At 42.3% G+C, this 19,843-nt stretch overlaps 2 long non-coding RNA genes across 4 annotated transcripts; both read left to right on the top strand.

Moving 5' to 3' along the window:
- Positions 1 to 13,927: 13,927 nt before the first annotated feature.
- Positions 13,928 to 16,636, top strand: LOC131969035 (uncharacterized). Its single transcript, XR_009394082.1, has 3 exons — positions 13,928 to 14,281; positions 16,329 to 16,456; positions 16,576 to 16,636. It is a non-coding gene; the product is annotated as an uncharacterized LOC131969035 (long non-coding RNA).
- A 192-nt stretch (positions 16,637 to 16,828) lies between these two features.
- On the top strand, positions 16,829 to 19,632 carry LOC131968787 (uncharacterized). Of its 3 annotated transcripts, XR_009394065.1 has the most exons (5): positions 16,830 to 17,054; positions 17,154 to 17,468; positions 17,560 to 17,716; positions 17,806 to 17,933; positions 18,084 to 19,632. It is a non-coding gene; the product is annotated as an uncharacterized LOC131968787 (long non-coding RNA). The 3 variants fall into 3 exon arrangements; XR_009394066.1 differs by having other exon boundaries at positions 16,829 to 17,468; positions 17,560 to 17,720; XR_009394064.1 differs by having other exon boundaries at positions 16,835 to 17,468.
- The last annotated feature ends 211 nt before the right edge of the window (positions 19,633 to 19,843 follow it).

The raw sequence follows: 19,843 nt of genomic DNA, 5'->3' as shown, positions 1-19,843 counted from the left end.
TGTGTAAATAATGGCCCCATTTAGAAGAAAATAGAAGATAAAGAATGATTTGATTTGTATGATTTGGGGCGTGGCTACCTTTGATTGACAGGTCACTAACACTAACACTAACATAAGGAGAGAAGCAGAACAATGTGTATCCACGGCAATGTGTCAATAAAGTTATACGGTTTAGACGTTTACCGGTTTGATCTCATAACTTTGACCCGTTCACAAGGAGTCGCTGTTCAGTTTTCTGAGGTAAGTAACGAACATTTTGGGTTTTTTTTTGCCAAAACTAACATCCAGTTAATGCTCCAGTTAATGCTAACATGAGTCAGTCAGGTTGGGTTCTAGAGAGGCGTGTAGTCAGTGTCATAAGATCCCTCTCGCTCCTCCACAGTCCAGATATGGGCTGCTCCCCTTTTCCGAAAACAAGATGGCGACAAGTGTAACGCTGAACTCGATACCACTAGGTCACTACGTCCATTATTTATACAGTCTATGAGCTGAACAGAGGCGAGTGTTTTTCTAAATGCACCACATTTGTTTCTGTTGATTATATAAATTAATGAAAATGCAACAAACGACTGCATGTCTATGATATTATCAATATTTGTTGAGTACATAATAGCTACGCTCTTACAAACATATTTGCAATGAGAGTAAAAATGCAGCATAATAAACAAGCTATTATATATGACCATTGACTGAGCTGAATCACACCTGCACGCCGGACTGTTCAGACTGCAAAATGAGCTTATTTTATTTATTTATTTTCTGATTGCAAGAAACTATTATTCTGACAGAAAGAGACAGACAAAAACTGAAAATGTGTGCAATTAAATCTGCTCCACAAAAGGTTTTAATGATCATTTATTCAGGCAGTAGAAAAGAAACTGAGACGAGCGGCGACCTTCACCTCATAACACACGCACCTGTTTGTAACTGCGTAATATCAGTTATTATGAGTGGAGAGACGAAAAAACTGAAATAATAGGTGATGGCAGAGTGTAAAGAGAGAGAAAGAAGAGAAGGTAAAGGTGCAGTGTGAAAGGATTTCTCAGTGAGAGGACAAAACTTAAAAACATTAATGAAAAATGTTGAATGAGATAAATATAAAAATGAGACAGTGAGCAGTGTGTGGTGTGTGTGTTGGGGGTTGCTGCTGCCTTGGCGTGCAATTAATACCAATATCCGCGCTTCCGTCAGACCGTTAAGCGGATCAACCCACACAATTTAGCGCTGAGATGAGGCGAGGCGCATTCATTTGTGTGAAATAAACGACCTGGCGGTGTGACCACAGCTGCCACGTTACTCATGTGTGAATGTACCACCAAAGAAGAGGTTTCCTGTCTTTAAGCCGGGCCTGAAATAACAGTAATGGGTGTCCCCGTCCTCCACTGTATTAGTTATTATCAGGGAGCTGCAGGGTGCAGCACGCCTGCAGGTCATCGGTCTCATTCTTGTTTACGACGGCGCTTTTTGACCAGAGGGCGATATTTATATGGCTCGCACAAAAAGCTGGAAAACTGCTAAAGCTTTCTGAATGAGCGCAGCGTTTGATTCATCCATCTGAATGCGGCAGCGGAGCCTCGGATCCACGCTGTCATTATGTAATAAATGCAAATGAAAGCAATCAAAAGCTTATGAGCTTACACAAGGTTAGACTGAAGTGGGCACACACTAAGTGTGTAATTTCCGCCGGTGAAAGTGTGTTTTTAAATGATGGCAATGGTTTGTCACATATATTCCTCTCATCGTTTGAAATTTTTATTGGTGATATATTAAAGCTGCGGTAGGGAGAATGTGTGGCTGCTGATCAGCATAAATCACAAACTAACTCTCTCCATTCTCTCTCATTAAGTTGTTCAAGTTCACCTTATTTACAGATTCTGGTGTGGAGTGCAGTGATGTCATCCTCAAGAAGTGAGGTGAAGTGAAACACAATGAGGCCTCAGACTTTATCCTGCGGTCGAAATTCAGAAACCGAAACGACACAGAAGGTGACACTCATAACTTTAACGTAAATGTTTGTCAAGTACTAAGGTCAAAATACATCTTTTCATAAGATTCAGAGAAAATATGTAGTATGTAGTATCAGGATCAATAACAATTGAGATCCATCAGCAGCTTCTCATGTCAGTGTTGAGATATTAGTCGTGTTTCCGTCAAAGAATTCCTTTGAGCATTTTGAAGATTGTTGTGAGAAAAGCTTGACGGAAAAAACGAAAAAAAAAACGAAAAAAAAAAACGAAAAACTTTTGAAAATGTGCAAAAAAAGTTCTTACGCTCGCTTCAGGTGTTTTCGAAACACTTTTCCTGAATAAGTTCTGACATAGCCTACATTAAACTCACAGACTGATCAGCTGTTTCCTCTGACATGAAATAACTATTAGAAGTTGAATCTAATTCCTGAAGACAGATTTTTTTCTCTTGGGGCCAAAGTTGTCTGATTAGCAACCTCTTTATTGTTGTTTTTTTCTCTCTTGCTCAATCTCTTCTTCTTCTTCCTACAGCAACACATCACACTGCCACCTGCTGACCAACAGCAGCTTTGTTCATTCACTCTGAACCAGCTGATGGAAACTCATTTTCTTTAATGACACATTTCAAAATTTTGCTTCAAAATCCAATTTTGACTTTAATGGAAACACTACTGAGATCAAACAAAAGAGACAGAACTGTGCTGTCGGCTTTGAATGAGTAAAATTAGGTTCAGCATCATGAAGAAGCATCTTAAACAAACTATACTCGAAGTAAACAGGCATAAACACATCATATTCTACCACAGCTTACTGAAGTTGCTGCATAACTGCACAGATATTTGTTTTGAGAATAATTTCACGTTCAAACACAATACCATACTTCACTGATGAGATAAATGTATCTGAAACAATCCAACATCCAACAGTGTCTGAATGAGTCACAACAGAACCTGAATAAGCCCTCACCTGATATAAGGCACTTAAAGTAACTAAGATTGATTAGTATAATTATAATAATTTGTCCATTAAAGTTATTAACCATAGTATCTTTTATGTCAAACAGAAATACTTTATTGATCACCAGGAGGGAGATTGCTTTGTTACATTTGCTGCTGTATAAGAATAGAATAAAAAGGCATTCTGCACATAAAATAAAAGGTAAAAAAGCAACTACATTCAATATAAATACAATATGAAATAATACAACAATATGAAATATATATTAAGTCTTGAGTAAATAGATACATGTACAAAAAGAATAAAATAGAACTATGAAATTAAGAATGCATTTTAAGAAAATAGAGGTGTGTGCAAATATAACAAATTGAAATATGGAGATATATTTTATAGAAATTATATGTTATAGAAATATTTAGACATAATTTGATGTAAATGAAGATATGTATAAATATGTATATATGTAACTACAGTGTGAATTATTGCACATGATTTCTATGTAAAGTCTGCATTTGTATTGAAGATGAGATTTGTTTATTTCTAAAATGCATTTATAGAGCAACATAAGTAAAAAAAACAAACAAAAAAAAAAATGACCCTTTCCTTCCATGAAACTGCAGCATCTACCTGGTTTAATCACCTGAATCAGACCCACTGCTCACTGTCTCCTGCTGCTGTGGAGCTGCTGCAGCGCCACGTTTCTGTTTTAGAAAGTCTTTGGTTGATGATAGCTGGAAGCTCAATATTTTCTCAGCAGAGGGGACCATATGCTACATGTGAAGCTGGTGGAGGAAGAAGTTAGCTCTGCTGGCTCCACTCAGGGAGTTTTTTTGTTTCCCCCACTAGCTGTTTTGCAGCCAGCTGGGTCAGTATTTATCGCTCCGGCTAGAGGTGCTGCTGGTGTAATGAGGCGGGCTGGAGCTGCTGCTGCTGCTCTGCTGCCAGCGTGGGCTCCATGACTCCACCTCAACATCCAGCAAGCACACTTCCTCTCTATCAATTCAGCATAATCTGCATCTTCACCTAACTTTTTTCATAGTTACTTTGAGATTAATTCTCATTATCATGCACATCTTACAATAATCTTGTAACAAAGCAATTTCCCTCCTGGGGATCAATAAAGTATTTCTGTTTGACATAAAAGCTACTATGGTTAATAACTTTAATGGACAAATAATTATAAATATACTAATTAATCTTAGTTACTTTAAGTGCCTTATATCAGGTGGAGGGCTTATTTAGGTTCTGTTGTGACTCATTCAGACACTGTTGGATGTTGGACTGTAGTTCCTCTTTAAATACTTTTATGACCAAGCTCAAAAAAATCCCTATAGATGTTCTACACCTTTGTATTATTTGTTTTGTTTATATTTTGTTTGTATTTTTTATTTTCATCTAGCTATGTAATTTAAGTAAAGTATTGTTATTTATAGCTTTAAGAGAGAGGGTCGCGTGTAAGCCCTTTGGGCTTTTTGATTTTTCCTGCATTTTTTAACTGTTTTTTGTACTGTTTTTTCTTTATGATTGTATGTTTTTTTAAGTGCAAACAACAATAAATAAAATATCTACCCACCTGCAGAACATCTTTAACCCTATAAAGCTGAATGTAACATGAGTTTTTGAGCCCTCTACATCACCAGTGTGTTTTTTTTCCCTGAAAACCCTGATGTATACAATCAGACACATGCAGTAGCTGTATAATCCACCAGGGATCAGTGATTAATGCATCAGAGGGCCTCCACCGTCAATCAGTGACCCACATGCCATTTTTCAAGAATATTTTTGTCAGTTTTGAAAAAGTTAAGATAAGAAAAACTTTCAAATTGTTACTGATACTTCAACAGGAATATTTAAGGACTGATGTAGTATAAAATTAATTAATATTTCATAAATTGCATTAATTTATAGTAAAACCAGGTTGTGTGTAGAAAATGTGTTTATCAAATTTGATACAGCAGGTATCAACAGGTAACAACAAATTAGAAAATGTATCAACTGTCATTTTTTTCAACTGTCATTTCATACACTAGTGCAGTATGTACTCGTATAGTGGGAGATTACTGTACTTTCCGCACTATAAGGCGCACCGGAGTATAAGCCACAGCAGCTAAATTGAATGATGTGTACATATATAAGCTGCACTGGACTATAAGCCGCAGGTGTTTTAATGTTTAATTACCATATGTAAGGGTTCGTGCACAGAGGGGATTGTCAGGAAAAAGAGATGGCTGCTTGAGGAAGCTTCTTTTACAGCCAGATTGACTGTCTTTAACTTAAAAGCTGCATCATATGCATTTCTACGTTTGTTTTCCATAATGACGGTTTGTGCATGAAAACTAATGTCGGTCTTTCTCTCATTCTGTCTCTCGTACCACTCTCGGTTTCACTTTTACTTTTGCGCGCTACCTGTTTCACTCTTTTCCGGCGCCCTGCCAGATTGGCTCGGGGTCCTTCGTCTGCCGCTGATTACGGCATGGCGACTCAGACAAACTAAGTAGCTTTCGACACAAATACACACACACAAGTGAAAAATAGCTTAAAACTATATGAAGGACCCCGAGCCGATCTGGCAGCCGAGCCGATCTGGTACGTACACCTGCCTCCAGCTTTTCCCGCTGGAGCCCGCTGCTCCTCGCGGACCGGTCATAGAGCCCATAGAGTTAAAGTTGGTGGACTGTAACCTGTAAAATCCATAGATTTAGGAGGTAACCTAGTGGCCGTTAGCTGTAAAAATCCATAGATTAGCCGCACCATTATATAAGCCGCAGAATCGAAAAATGGCGCGGCTTATAGTCCGAAAATTACCGTAAGTAGATTTTTCCATTATGGCTGATGTCTGCAACTCCATAAAACACTTACTCCAGGTACACACACCCTCCAGCACATAAACATTGAACATTGATATTCGCTGGAAACTATTCGAGTGAATTGTGTTACTGACCAGGTGTAGGCCTATCACAGGGCAGAGCTCCCCTAAAAGGCGTCCGATCGGAAACAGTGCAATGCTGCAGCACGTCCTACGTAAATAATGATATTTTGAAAAATTTATTCAAAAATCTTCAAAATCGACGATGCACACCTTTGTGCCATGCACAAGCCACATACAAAATCTTAGGTCAGTCTGACTAACGGTCAGCAAGATATCACACACACACACACACACAAACACAAACACAAACACACACCTTGCTTTTATAGATAGGTTATGCATTAAATAAAGCAAGATTAAGTCCTTTTCTCATTTAGGTAAAGTAAGTAAAGGTTCAACTGACATATTACACAGCAAAATCAAAAGTGTCAGATTTCCAGTGTTGGTGTTGTATGTTAAAAATACAGTGTTGATTCAACACTTGCTTAGTTTAATTCAACTATGTGCGAGTTAAATCCTCAAAAGAGTTGGTGTTAATCCAGGGAGTTAAATCCAAACAACTCTGTTAAGTGTTGATTTTAAAATCAACACTTAACAGAGTTGCTCCCAGAATTCCAACGGATCTGTGACGTGTTCATCTAAAGAGCGGGACGACTCTGACTGCGTGATGGACAGTGTGGACTGCGACTTTGACCTCCTTTGGACTTCACAGAGTATCTTTTGGTAAGTAAATGCTAGGCAGCATGCCTATTTAGTAATATTTCCTATGCAGTAGTATTTTATGTGTCTATAATAAGTCTCACGGAGTCCTGTCTGTAGCTGATATCGTGACGAGGTAGGCTAACGTACAACTGCTCATTTTTTGTGAGAGGTTAACGTTTAAGCTAGCTAAAGTAATGTAGCATGTGCAGGAGGCTTCCTGTTAATTGAATATTCTCTGTCGGAAAAATCTTTAGGCCATGAAGTGCGCATAGCTATGGTCTAGTCTTGATGAGTGACGGTGTTGGCTTTACACGGCAAAATGTCATGCCAAGCCAGCTGTTAAGGCCTTAAACCACATGTTACTGTCCTTTGTTTCAAACCACGAGGGATTATGTTAATTGACGGCCATTTTGATATTGCAAAACCTGTGCGGAGCCCCACCCTGGGGGTCCTCTCCTCAACACTCATTGGCCAACTGACCACTGACCGGTGACGCTCACAAGAGCTGAGCGCGGTTTACAAAAACCAAACGCAGCCCACTGCTCCTTCGTTCTCAGGTATTCCATTGACCTAAAGAGACGTGTTCCAGGTACCAGAATTGTTTTCCCTCCTTTTTTTGAACAAGACAAAGGGACCATAGTTTTTCTAAAGTTTGCTTTTTGGCCAGAGTAAACTCAGATTAATTACCTTTGTGCAACGTTTTTAAAGGACTCAGAAAACCAACCGGTTTATTTATTCACTATGGTACAGTGAATAACTTCAAAGGAAAAAGGCGACCAGATTCCCTTTTTCTTTTTCTTTGTCGACACTTTTTCCCTGCATCCTTCATCCGAGGATAATAGACTGTTTACTACTGACGAGTATTAAACACCGTCGTGCCACGAAGCCTGCCGCTCATTGCAAGGGATTCTCCGAGGCCGACGAACAGCTGATCGGCTCCACGTGTTTCCACGCCGCCGCCACCGCCGCCTGACCGAATCAGCTGAGAAATCACGGATCGATTTCTCTCAAGTAAGGGCTTAATATATCTGGGCAGATCTTAGTTAAGAAAGGTTTTTCTTTTAAATCTGTTTGTGAATTTACTGTTTGTGTTACTGTAGTTGTATTACTTTGGTGCGCTGTTTTCTCCATCTCTCTCTCTCTCTCCCACTGCGCCGGCTCCAATCGGCGCATCTCTCTCTCTCGCTCTCTCTCATTCTTATTTTGCTGGTGTTATTACTGCACTGTAGAGGTGTTATTTGTGTCTGACCGGCACGGTCAGTTTAACTGTGAGCGACCCCCGACCGGCTTATTCGCCGTCTCTCTCTCACTTTGTCTCCCTCTCTCTGCCTCTCTTTTACGCACGCCGTGCATAAAGAACCCAAGGCGCTGTTCCGTGGTCGTTGTGTTCAAACTCCAATGCTAAGTCACTCACGTTACTGTGCGCTTTGTTTCTCGACGCCACGTGGGCACTCAACCCCCATTGTTGGCGTGTTTATTCTACCTGGGTAGTACGCGGCAGCCATCTTGTGCGTACCACCCCAAAAGGAGGGGGCGTTCACAACTTCTCTCTCTCCGCCCCTCCTCTCTCTCTCTCACACACACACACACACACACACACACACACACACACACACACTCACACACTCTCTCTCATATCGTCTACACATACACTCACCTCAATACACATAGACGCCTATACTTACATACCTACATAGTTATACACACACATACATAGCTTCGTACATAATATTACTATTACTGTGTGCCTTATTTGTAATTTACAGTATTTTACTTGGATATTACTACTGTAAATAAATATTTTTCCTATTTTAACAAGAAGTTTCCTGGTATTGTTTATGAAATATTGTGTGAAAGCCAACCTCTGACACGTCAAGGATTCATTGACTTTTAAGATTTGAGACTGTGATTTTTGCTATCTTTCCCATTCCTACGTGAATGGGTGGTGCCCCGAGAGTAACTTTAATTCATTTAAAGTATTAAATATTAATTTAGTCAATTTCCGATAGCAAAATTGACCTAAATTAGCTTTTACCCCTACAACTGCGAAAGGGTCTGGAAACTAGGGAGCATTCTTAGCCCTGTTTTAGGGATCCAATCACAGAGCGGGGAGGGACGGCAAGACGATGACGCGTACTACTCGGCACTTGGAAGCTTGAAGTTTTCCGGATCCAACATGGCTGCTGCAGACGCAAAACTCTCTTTAGCTGTAGATGGTGTTTTAAATAGTTTAGAGCGAAAGTTGAAAGGCGAAAGGTCTCTCGGCGGCTCCGCTGTCCCCTGGCTCGAAGCGAGATCACCAGTAGCGCCAGTGATTAGCGCCGAGACCGCCGGTGATCTCGCTCGATGTGTGTGGCTGAATGACATGAGGGGGAATAAAGCGTGAAAATAAATAATCTTGCAGAAAGCGAGAACTGGAGGAGCAAATCAGCAAGCAACACTTTCTCACAGACACACACACAACAAACACAAAAAATCCATTTCTGTTGCTCTACTACCTCATCTGGTATAACTGATCTGATTGGCTAAGAGCTACCTACAGACGCTTTTGATAGACATTCTAAGCGTCCAATAAACGGCTCTGGAGGATCGTAAACCACACCTCCTCTACGGAGAAATCCATTGCTCCTTGCCAGACTAGACCTCATTTGAGAATAGTCTGGTGTTAGCCAGGCTAATAGAGAGCCGGGTCTGAGCCGGAGGTTGGGCTCCTGCTTGCCCAGGGACAGCTGCTAAAAGCCGGATTAGCTCTGTGGGCCAGGTGTCATGTTGCTGCTGGAGGACTGTTACAACTGTAGGCTTCCTGGAGAAATGGACACCAAACTCTGCTCTAAACCCAGAGCTTTTTTACGGGCAGGAGTAGTTTTTAAAAAATCTTTACTTTAGCTTCTCAATTTAACGTTAGCCGCAGCTAATACCGGAGTCACACACCCCTCTCAGCTCCTGCCGTAACAATGAACGTCTGAAATGCCGGTGAGTTTTTAGAAGTTTAAAGTTACACAGTGTTGTATATCTGTATATATATCTGTATATATGTCTATCTATGCCATGTTTATGCCTGGTGACGTTATTTTGCTTAACTAACGGAGAAGAGCTAATCATGTATCTTTGTGTTGGTGTCGGTGTTAGCAGGAGGACTAGGTTAGCCTTCATGAAAGGAGGCAGGCTGAGCTTTAGTAACAAGTTTATTGAAGTTTATTTATATACAGTCTATGAAACAAACAGAGATTGCTAAGTGAACACCTCCTGCAGCAGCAGCACATACACACTGTACTGCTACAGAGCTAACTGTTAGCCTGTTAGCACATACACACTGTACTGCTACAGAGCTAACTGTAGCTAACTGCCGCTAACGAGGTCGGCCAGCTTGTTAACAAGAGGCTCTTGTCGGCTCCGGCCGACCTCGTTAGCGCTCGTTAAGACCGAGTCGCTGGATTTGTCTCCAGTCATTAATGAGGAGATGTTGATTCTCTTCCGGTTATATCACTTCATTACACGTGAATTCGCGAGATTCTCGTGCGTCCTCGGGACACAGACGGATCCGGTGTGTGTTGACGGACTGCGGAGATACTGTATGATCATTTAGAAACAAGAAACAGCATTTTTTTAACCTTTTTCATTACCAGTGAAGCATAGAGTTGTGGTCATGAACGTCATGAAACAACCGTTGTTGTTTAGATGATGCCGCCACTACCAGCTGTCAGCAGTAAACTGAAAAGGCACCCACGTGGAGGGCTGGAAAATGACCAATCATAAGAGGCCCGGGGTCAGCCTTGGCCCCGCCCCCAATGTGTCAAAAGTCCTCGCTCCGCGCGAGCAGAGCTCCACCGCGAGCGACCCGATGTGTCAAAACTCCTCGCTCCACGCGAGCAGAGCTCCACCGCGACCGACCCAATGTGTCAAAACTCCTCGCGAGCAGAGCTCCACTGCGAGCGAGCACGGGGGAGAATCTGCTTCACGCGGTTGCTGAATATGTGCGCAGTTGAAATCTGCGCGCGTGACACGGAATAATGCGCGTGCAGATGTGTTATCGCGCGCGCGACTTTTAATAATAATAATCCATTTTATTTATAAGCGCCTTTCAAAACACCCAAGGTCACTTTACAAAAAAGCATAAAATAATTTAAAAACAGTGGCAACAAAATAAAACATCGAACAGAATTGAGATGGTGAGTGGGTGACTAGGTGGTGTACGCTTGTCTGAACAGATGAGTTTTGAGTCTGGATTTGAAAAGTGGCAAAGAGTCAATGGTGCGGAGGTCAGGAGGGAGATTGTTCCAGAGCCGGGGAGCAGAGCGGCTGAAGGCTCTACTGCCCATGGTGACGAGGCGGGCAGGAGGGACAGAGAGCTGGAGGGTGGAGGAGCAGCGGAGTGAGCGGGCAGGAGTGGAGACGTGGAGGAGGTCCGAGATGTATGGTGGAGCCAGGTTGTGAAGCGCTTTGAAGGTGATGAGGAGTATTTTGAAGTTGATCCGGTGTTTTATTGGAAGCCAGTGGAGTTCTTGCAGGATGGGGGTGATGTGATGAATGGTGGGAGTCCGGGTTATGATGCGTGCGGCAGAGTTCTGGAGGAGCTGCAGTTTCTGGAGGGTTTTGTTGGGGACACCAAAGAGCAGGGAGTTGCAGTAGTCAATCCGGGAGGTGACAAGACTGTGGACGAGGATGGCAGTGGTGTGTGGAGTGAGAGAGGGACGGAGACGAGAGATGTTGCGTAGGTGGAAGTATGCAGACCGGGTTAAGTTATTGATGTGTGAGTGAAAAGAGAGAGTACTGTCGAGGATGACACCCAGACTCTTAACCTGAGGGGAGGGAGGGACGATGGAGTTGTGGAGTTGTCCAGTTGTTGATGGAGATGGGGGAGCTGTTAGATTTGGAGAGGGTGGAAGAGGTGCCTACCAGGAGGACTTCAGTTTTAGAGCTGTTAAGTTTGAGGAAGTTGGATGAGAACCAAGAATGAATTTCTTGAAGACAGAGGGTAAGGGAGGTCGGTGGAAGGGATGAGGAGGGTTTGGTAGAGAGGTAGAGCTGGGTGTCATCCGCGTAGCAGTGGAAAAGTATGTTATGTTTGCGGAAAATCTGACCGAGAGGGAGTAAGTAGATAATGAAGAGGAGGGGCCCCAGGACAGATCCCTGGGGCACACCGGCAGGAACAGGGAAAGTGTGGGACTTGTGGGATTTCAGTTGGATGAATTGTGTGCGGCAGGAAAGGTAGGAAGTGAACCAGGCGAGGGGTGTGTGTGTAATGCCTATGGATGAAAGTCTGTCCAGGAGGGTGTTGTGTGAGATGGTGTCAAAAGCGGCTGTGAGATCAAGAAGGATGAGTATGGAGAGTAAACCAGAATCAGAGGCTATTAGAAGGTCATTTGTGATTTTGAGGAGTGCTGTTTCGGTGCTGTGGAGGGGACGGAAACCGGATTGAAACTGCTCGTAGATATTGTTGGTGGTAAGGTGGTTGTGTAATTGAGAGGCAACAGATTTTTCGAGGATTTTTGAGATGAATGGTAGATTGGAGATGGGACGCAGATTATTAAAATTTGTGGGATCCAGGCCAGGTTTTTTCAGAATGGGTGTGACAGTAGCTGTTTTTAGTGGGAGGGGGACAGTTCCAGAAGTAAGTGAAGAATGGATGATGTTGGTGATGAGGGGAGCAAGGGAGGGAAGGCAAGTTCTGACGAGAGTAGTGGGAAGTGGATCGAGCGAACAGGTGGAGGGTTTAGATTTTAGAATAAGTTGAGAAATGGCTTGGACAGAGGGGAGAATGAAACTAGAAAATGAGCTGTGTAGGGATGAGTGGGGGCCAGGAACATCCACTCCAGAGACTGCAGCTGAGGTCAGGTGTTGGTGGATTTCGGTGATTTTGGAAATGAAAAATGTCATGAGTGAGTTGCAGAAATCAGCAGAATGCATATGGAGGGGAAGAGAGTCGGGTGGTTTTGTGATATTTGTGAGGAGAGAGAAGAGAGTTTTGGAGCTATGTTGATTAGAATGAATTAAACCGGAGTAATATGCAGATTTGGCTGAAGAGAGACTGTCCTTGTAGTGCAATACATGGTTATTGTACATTTCTTTGTGAATGGTGAGTCCGGTTTTATTGTAGAGGCGTTCCAGTTGTCGTCCTTGGGATTTCAGATGGCGGAGGGCGGGGGTGAACCAGGGTGCAGAGCGAGAGAAGGAGACGGGTCTGGTTTTAAGTGGAGCATGTGTTGTAGTGTGAAACCAGGTCTTCAGGTGAGCTGTTGGGATCAGAGTTGGGAAAATTGTGAATGTCAGATGTAAATGTGTCAGTGTTGATGTCCTTGATTTTGCGGAATGAGATGGTGCGGGGGAGGATGATTTTGGACAGAGAGAGGTTGATGTTGAAAGTGATGAGCATGTGGTCAGAGTATGGGAGTATGTGTGGCTTGCAATCAGTGGGTTTGACACCTGAGCAGCAGACAATGTCCAGTATATGTCCTTTATTGTGTGTTGGGAAGTTGATGTATTGTTGCAAACCAAAACAGTCTAAGCAGGATGAGAGGTCTTTTGAGAGAGAGTTTGTATTATTGTCCACATGAATATTAAAGTCCCCGAGGATAATGGTGTTATGTGAGAGAGAGGACAGATGGGTGAGGAGGTGAGAGAAGTCATTTATAAAGACCTTGTTGTATTTTGGTGGGCGGTAGATGGTGGCAACAATTGTGGGAGAGGGTCCAGGCAGAAGTGAGGCAGAGTACTCGAAGGAGGAGAACACAGGAGCAGCAGGTACGGGAACGACTTTCCAACTCTCGCGGTGTAGCATCGCGAGACCTCCGCCCCGGCCGCATGCACGGGGCTGCGAGATGTAAACAAACCCCGGCGGAGCGGAGTCGTTGAGAGAGGAAAAGTCATTAGGCTGCTGCCAAGTTTCAGTCAGGCACAGAAAATCCAGCTGTCGGTCAATAAGGACATCACGGACCAGATGCCCCTTGCTGCTGAGAGAGCGGATGTTAAGGAGACCGAACCTGACGGTGGAGGTGGTGGTGCTGCTCCTAGCCGCGGAGTTAGCCGACCTAGCAAGGCTGGACAGGACAGAGTGGTTGACATCTCGGGCAGTGTTACGGGAGCGGCGGCGAGTTGTGGACCAGATCGTCTTTATGGGGTGAGTGTCGTGGTGGTGAAGCTTACGTCGAGATCCACGATGAGTGTATTTCCGACGAGGCTGGAAAGCGATGTCCGGGGGGATGTCGAGCCCAGATACTGGTCATGAGGAGGAGATGAGATAGCGATGTTTGAGGAGTTCAGTAGCAGAATACTGGAGGAGTGCATTTGTTTGCAAGTGGACGAGGGACAGGAAGAGCCAGATGACCGCAAGCCAGCGTGTTGCAAGGTAAATCCACATCGTTTCCCAGGAGGGGAATACGAGCCAGGAAGGGGTCCCAGGTAGGAATACTTCCAAAATTTGGCCCAAAAGCAAATGACAGCAATAAACTGATGTCAGTACAGCATACAGACCAGTAATCCTGAAGTTCGAGGTCAATCACGACATCCAATAAAGAATAGACAGTGTTTTATTTCGTTTGGTTACCGGTGAGCAGCGGCGACAAAGCGCGCCAGCGTTCACCCGACCGGAAGGGGTGACTTTTGACTCAAATATGACGCCATCCACGGTGAACATACTTTAAATGATGATATAGTGTGGATGGCCTTTTTCACCTTTTTTCATAGGACATCATGTTGGTGAAAGTAAGATTTGGAGAAACGCATAAGTATGTCAAAGTGGCTGAGACTGAAGATGGCTATGATGACTTCAACACATTTCATCAGAAAGGTTGGCATCACTTTTAATATAACCCAGAATGTTTGTGTAAATTTACTAATTGCTACAATACCTGATGAATTTATGTGATATTTAAATGTCTTATATTATGGAGTTGTGTTTATGATGGCTAATGGTAATGCCCTCTGTGAAGAGATCAAAAAGTAGAGGTTGACCTAAAATGTTGAAAAACAAGCTTAGCAAATTTCTGGTTATGTGCTTATTGTATTTTTTCCATTGCTCTAAATCTAATATTTGTATCAGTTATTCAAAAGCTAGATCTTCCACTTGAGACTGAGCTGCACTTGACAGATGAATCAGGGACAGAAGTCGATGCAGATGTGTTTGAGGAGCTTTTGCGAGCAGGGAACCTTACTGATACTGGGGATTTCCACCGGACGCGTTACAGCAGCAGCACGTCTCCACAGCGTTTTTGCTGCGTCTGTCAATTCACACCGGGCGCGTTACAGCAGCAGCACGTCAGCTTAGCGAGCCGGCCTTATACACGCGAGATAGCGAGATGACGAGATCACGCGATAATCCTGACCATACGGGAGACCGCAAGATCCCGTGGTAAACTTTAAACTCTATTTATACAGTCTATGGATAAACTGTGTGTATAAAGTAATCAACAACAACAAAAACCAACTTACTTTGCTTCTCTGAGGTGAAAGATATGTTGATCTGACCATCTATCCTTATAAAAACAATATCTTATGTCATAAATGATTGTATGATGTTCCACTTCAACAATCAGTCTCTTGTCTTCCGTGTCGCCGATCCTCTGAGACCCTTTGATTGATTGATTGCTGATCTGGTGCCCCGGTCATAACATAATGTTGATGTGAAGTAGTTTTAGGCTGCATGAACTGCGTATTGTGTTTTATTTTGAAAGGGGCGGAAGTGTTTTACGCTGATTCTGACTCGGACTTCCTGTCTGGTGCGATCTGCTCTGTTGAGATTCACGCGATTTGGCAGCGTCTCGCGGGGAAATAGAAGTCCTACCTAATGCTCGCGTAGAGACGCTGACGCGACGCTGCAGTAACGTTACGCTACGCGCCCGGTGGAAATGCTCTCATTGATTAGAGTGTTACCTATTTGCAACATCATACGCGACGCTGACGTGACGCTGCAGTAACGCGCCCGGTGGAAATCAGGCTTTAGGGTGACAAATGAGAAGTCAACCGGTAACTGGGGATTTCCACCGGACGCGTTACAGCAGCAGCACGTCTCCACAGCGTTTTTGCTGCGTCTGTCAATTCACACCGGGCGCGTTACAGCAGCAGCACGTCAGCTTAGCGAGCCGGCCGTATACACGCGAGATAACGAGATCACGCGATAATCCTGACCATAAGGGAGACTGCAAGATCCCGTGATAAACTTTAAACTCTATTTATACAGTCTATGCATAAACTGTGTGTATAAAATAAACAACAACAACAAAAACCAACTTACTTTGCTTCTCTGAGGTGAAAGATATGTTGATCTGACCATCTATCCTTATAAAAACAATATCTTTTTTCATAAATGATTGTACGATGTTCCACTTCAACAATCAGTCTCTTGTCGTCCGTGTCGCCGATCCTCTGAGACCCTTTGATTGATTGATTGCTGATCTGGTGCCCCGGTCATAACATAATGTTGATGTGAAGTAGTTTTAGGCTGCATGAACTGCGTATTGTGTTTTATTTTGAAAGGGGCGGAAGTGTTTTACGCTGATTCTGACTCGGACTTCCTGTCTGGTGCGATCTGCTCGGTTGAGATTCACGCGATTTGGCAGCGTCTCGCGGAGAAATAGAAGTCCTACCTAATGCTCGCGTAGAGACGCTGACGCGACGCTGCAGTAACGTTACGCTACGCGCCCGGAGGAAATGCTCTCATTGATTAGAGTGCTACCTATTTGCAACGTCATACGCAACGCTGACATGACGCTGCAGTAACGCGCCCGGTGGAAATCAGGCTTAAGACTCAGACTTGTAAGGGAAGGAGTGGATCATCAATAATGAGTATTGTGGAGATCTAATTATTTTTTCCTTTTGTGCATACAAACTATTTACAGTTGTGCTTCTACATGTATTCGTGTCAGGAGACTCCTTGCCAGTATCTTCTGATTCATCAGATGTAACAGTGATTGTTCAGACAAATGGAGGGAAGAGAAACCAAGTTGAATGGAAATCTGCAAAAGAGGTGTAATCAAATTTCATACACAAAGATATTGTGCAGTTGGTTTTGTTTTTGGACATGATGATGATGATGATGATGATGGATATAATTGCTAATTTGCTTTCTGATTCTTTATCTTTTAGATGGTGAGAGATGCTCTCCTGGCCAAACCGGGTGGACAGATTATTTTGGATGAATATGATAAAATGAAAACAATAACGGATAGCACAAGGAGACAGTTGTTAAACCTTCTTGTGGCCGACATGGTTGAAATTCATGGGTAAGACTTCAATGATCATATTTGTACTTAACTTTATATAAAAAACAGCACACTTATTTTAGGAGATTGTATATTAGTAAAGCAGTTTATTATTTCATTTCTCCTATGAAATAAATGCATATTATATGACTAAAACATGATACAAAAACTAACAGTTTGAGAGAGACTAAAACTCAATGAAGCTACCAACAGTAAAATTTGTTTCTTTTAAACACTGAAGGAATTGTAATGTCGTGTTTATCTTTCAGGAGGAGCCCACCTGTCTCTGTGCGAAGTAAATATGCTTTTGGCATCATCTCTCTATTCCCCAGCCTCAGAGATCCATACTCAGACAATGGATATGTAAGTTTGTAAATGAAAAGCATGGAGTATTAATATGGTCTGAACCTACTCTACAATTTAATGTTTTTAATATTACATGAACACTTCTATGAGCCACAGAGTGGATCTGGCTACTTGGCCTGGAGGATAAAGACTGTTCAGCGCAACACTGCAGCTCAGTCCCAGAGGTCCTCCATCTGCACACCCTATCAAGATAGTCCAAAGAGAAAGAGGGAGGTTCCCTGCACTGATAAGCAACTGCTTGGCGAGCACTGTCATGAAGCAATATCCTTTTTGAAACATTCAACTGATGAATCGGCAATCAAAGAGAAGATGAGGGCCACTTTTCAGTACCGCCAAACACTGGTTCAAGATCAGCAATGCTCTTCGACAGTTTTGGATGTCTTCCCACGATTCCTCGACATCACTGGCTTGGTAAGAAAGACAACTTCTTTTTATCAAATTAATTGTTACTCAAGGTATACACTTTTAAGTTGCATAAGTATAAATGCATGTTCTTTTGTAGATTGACCAAGACTTCACCATGATGTTTGGAGAGGAAGTGTCGGGCAGATTTTTGGCAAAATGGCCAATTTTTATCAACCCGAGGATCCTGACAGACTGCAAAAAACTGACTTCTAATTAGCACATTGAAGACCTCTTGTCTGTGCAGCACAACTCAGGTGGGTCAGTTTGGCTCATACTTCTCTTTAAAATATCTCAATTATTTATGATGTGAATGTGTCTGATATTTCTACTGTTTTTCCTGTAGGCTGGGACAGTGACCTGTCAAGCATTCTACTGTTGGTTCACTTGCTTCCCCCTACCTCCAAAGGCCACAAGAAGGGTGCTAAAATCAGCGCATGTCAAGCTGAGGACCATGTTGTGAGATATTTGCAGGTATGCAAATAGTAATGTACTGTATAGTAATGCAGTTATTCTGATGATCCTACTTCTTGTGTTGAAGCACAATTTTTATTGGCTTAGTTGAATGTAGCGGCACTACATTTCATGATTTTCTCATGATTCTTATTTACACTTTTTTAAAAGATTGGAGCCAGTGTTGAAACCTTCCTTGCTTGTGTGGAGCCGGGACAGCCCTTCCTCCTGTGTGTTGGTGAAAAGAAGAACAGCATCCAAAGATACTATGTCGTCACTGAGCACAAGGCCATCCCTTGCAAGGCACAGACATCCTTGGCAGCTTTCGATGAGCTCTTCAAAGCACACTTCATCTTCAGTGTCAACTACCATGAATCCCTCTTCAACTTCTGTACGTTCATCCAAACCACAGTTTTTAACATTGATGTGGGAAGTGCCAAGGAAAGTCCCAGAGTCAAGGAGCTAAGAGCGAGGTTTTTGCGCGACGCTTGAGGTGACAAATATTCTTGGATGCCAATATGTTTCTTCGTTATGTCTGTAAGGCACACCACAAAAGTTCTGCATTGCTTTGTCAGCATTTAAGACTCCACCACGGTCTATATCCTGGAAAGACTACATTTGAAATGTGGACAGCCGGGATGTTGTTTATCATTTTGCACCTATTCAGGTTTCAAGAAGCATCTTGTTCAGTTCCATAGAGATGTTGATTTGACTAATACTGCTGACGGTTTGGACACTTAGAATGAAGTTGGTGAGCCCTCAACTTCACAGGCAGTCAGTAGAGTCTCCAATAACTACTGAGCTCTCTGTTGACGATAATCTTGTGTGGACCAAACGCAATTCAGTCATGGTGTCTTGTGAGAAATGCTCCTCTTATTTTTGGTGATCTATTGGAAAGAAATAACTGTTGCTGGAATTTGCTCCTCCTCTTGATTCATATTGTGAATATTGTGTTTTCACCTATTGTAACTAACGGTATGACATATTATTTGAAGTACCTGATTAAGGACCACCACAAGCTATTTAAGTCTTTTTTTTTACAGAAATGCTTGATTCTAAAGCATCATTTTATGCTACATTACCCACGTTGTATTAGAAAAATAGGTCCACTCCTTCACGTAAGGTGCATGAGGTTTGAGGCCAAACATAATTTTTTTAAAAGGTTCACAAAAGCATTGGTGAAACAACACCAAAGACAGTTAGCTTACCACTGGGAGAATTTTGATTTTCAGAGATTTGAGTTTGGTCCAGTGAAAAAAATTATTGATAGCTTGGAAGGAGGTGATGTTTTAAGTTCTGTTTTTAATGTAAATGCATACTGTGAAGTGTCAAACACTAATTGGGTGAAGAACTATGGAACAGAATATCAGATTGGTATGTTTGTTTGTACTGGAACAAATAATGAAGTTCCTATTTTCAGGAAGGTCACCAACATCATTATACATGATGAGCAAGCTTTTATTTTGACTTGCAGAGTGGAAACTCTTTATTTTGATGGTCATTTCAATGCATACTGTATCAATGAGAGAGCAGATTCATTTTCTGTTTTTCCAATTAAGGAGTTGACTTATTACAGACCCTATGACAAACAGTTTTCTAATGAGATGTGTGAAAAAACGTACTTTGTGCCACATTGTCATATTGTGTGACCTGTGTTGTGGTTATTGCAAAGCCAATGCTGTTTTTAATGTGGTGTGCTTGTTTGAAATACAGGTTGATTCAAACTGCATTCAAACTTGTGTGGTTTTCTTTGTAAATTATCATTATTATTATTATATTTAATACATAGTGTTAAAAAATTAAATATATTAATTTTATTATTATTTTCATTTTATAATCATCATTATATTTAACACTCTCCATAATGTTAATATAATTTGAACCTTATTCAGTGTTAATTGTTGACACTATACACCAGTGTTAGGTAAATT

Source organism: Centropristis striata, chromosome 3, assembly GCF_030273125.1.
Source record: "Centropristis striata isolate RG_2023a ecotype Rhode Island chromosome 3, C.striata_1.0, whole genome shotgun sequence".
Lineage (NCBI taxonomy): Eukaryota > Metazoa > Chordata > Actinopteri > Perciformes > Serranidae > Centropristis > Centropristis striata.
Note: the sequence above shows the minus strand (reverse complement) of the source record. Positions and strands in the feature narration are given on the sequence as shown.